The sequence below is a fragment of the Phoenix dactylifera genome, unplaced genomic scaffold, assembly GCF_009389715.1.
Source record: "Phoenix dactylifera cultivar Barhee BC4 unplaced genomic scaffold, palm_55x_up_171113_PBpolish2nd_filt_p 000616F, whole genome shotgun sequence".
NCBI lineage: Eukaryota > Viridiplantae > Streptophyta > Magnoliopsida > Arecales > Arecaceae > Phoenix > Phoenix dactylifera.
In genome coordinates, this window is record NW_024068011.1 from 162,500 (window position 1) to 164,617 (window position 2,118).

The 2,118-nt window shown below is 43.3% G+C and overlaps 1 pseudogene; it reads left to right on the forward strand.

Annotated features, from left to right (window-relative positions):
• The first annotated feature begins 985 nt into the window (after positions 1–985).
• LOC103699899 lies at positions 986–1,803 on the forward strand (annotated as a pseudogene).
• The last annotated feature ends 315 nt before the right edge of the window (positions 1,804–2,118 follow it).

Here is a 2,118-nt window from a genome sequence, read left to right on the forward strand (position 1 = left end):
CAAAGAGCTAGCACTCCGGTAAGACCCTATCTCAGATGATTAGATCCTCGTGTGGATACCTGTAGAGGCCGGATAATTGTGTGGCTCAAACAGGAACCTAGATAGATCATCAGGCTGCGGTGTTCTTCACTTGCAGAATTTTGAAGATGAGATCTTCAAATTAATTTTTTCTGATTTTAGTTTCAGTTTTATGAATTTTAATCAACCTTCCTCAGATCCTAATCTCCCCTCCCTAATGAATTCAAAGATCTTCTGGATTTGGATCCAGAAAAATTTTTGAATTCTACGATCCGAGGCGCGTTCATGCGATGAACGACGTCCCGTTCGAATTTCGCTGCGAACGTCGCATCGAACGGGGTGTAACTCAGCATGTAGCCCAAAGTCGAAAAGATAATTGATCCGGATCAAGTTAATATAGAATGAAAAGAAAAAGCATTGAAAACAGTAATGAAGATTTATGAGCTATCATATGCTATATCATTCTTGTGTGGCTGGTCTTTCATTGATGTTTGATGTACATACTTATATTGATTATTTGACTCTTTTGGAAACTGTTTATGATTTCATAAAATATGCATCGATTTGTCATGGTTTCCAAATCTATATTATTATTGTGTTGGTGTGGATGTGTAGGGGTTCTTACTAGGCTGTAAAGTTCACCCCCCCTTCTTTTCGTTTTCTCTTTTCAGAGTTGCAGGATGCATAAACATGGATGGGTTGGGCGCGGAGCGCGGGTATCAAAGTCATTAGCTAGTTAGTTAGTGTATCTTTCTTTGATGTTGATGAACATTTGAAGATCTTGTAATTGAACCAAATTGATTATCTGGACATGTTGGATTTATCTATTTGATTTAAGTAATTAATTAGTTATGGATTTATTGGATTTTTTTTGTTTATCTTAGGCCTTGCATGATCTTTAGGGCACTGCTCTAGGGCTCATGCGGCCGGTCGCGTACCGGACCCGAGTGCTGGGTTCGGGGCGTGACATGCTGTCAATGTGGTTAGCCAAAATTCGACCACTCCCACCGGCACTGCCATCCTCAATTACTACCCAAACCACCCTAGAAGGCTCCCTCCCACCGTCCTGCCAACCGGTCCCCTTTGGAATGACACGATGTACAGATTCGATCAAAGTGTTGCCACCCGATCGCATCCAATTACATCCGGCCTCCTCCGACGACTTCCGACCGCATGATCATATTGCTGAACACCCAAAATTTCATTGATGGCTATGTTAAGTGGGCTGTGAATAATGTATCGTTGAATTTACCCCAGACACCATACCTCATCACCCTCAAGGAGAGGATGCTTCATGCCTTCGATCAAAAACCAGCACCAGAGACTTATGACTACAAGAATTATGATATTTATGATGTCCAGAAGAATCTAAATGCAACAGCAAGCACATCGATCCATCGGCTGGTATTCAATTCGACAATAGATGTGATCTTACATAATGCAAACACGAAGAAGAGGAGCAACAGCGAGACACACCCATGGCATCTACATGGGCATGACTTCTGGGTGTTGGGCTATGGAATGGGGAAGTTTGATCCGGAGACTGATCCAAAGAGGTACAATTTGGTAGACCCAATTTTGAAGAACACGGTGGCAGTGCACCCCTATGGGTGGACGGCTTTGAGATTCTGGGCCAATAACCCTGGAGTGTGGGCTTTCCACTGTCACATTGAGTCGCATTTCTTTATGGGCATGGGGGTTGTGTTTGAAGAGGGTGTGGACAAGCTTGGGAAGCTACCCACGGCCATCATGGGCTGTGGTGAATCCAAACATATAAAGCCTTAAGGGGTTTGTTGCCGCCGAATCTAGACCGAAATCGGAGTTCAGCTTGGACAATCCTGAAGTTAGCTGGAGATAAGCTGAGCAGGTTGGTGGTAGCGTCGGGCGTCAGTCTCCTTCATGGATGGCTTGCAAAAAGTTTACTTGCTAGAGAGTTTCTGTTGCCCAGATAGACAACCCAAGAGGGGGGGGTGATGACCCAAAGATTGATTCATAGATTGATTTTGATGATCACAAAACCTTGAAGTATAGATACTAATGTTTATGTTGCAAGGAGAAAGATATTTATGTTGCAAGGAACATAGCAAGTTGGAAGAACAC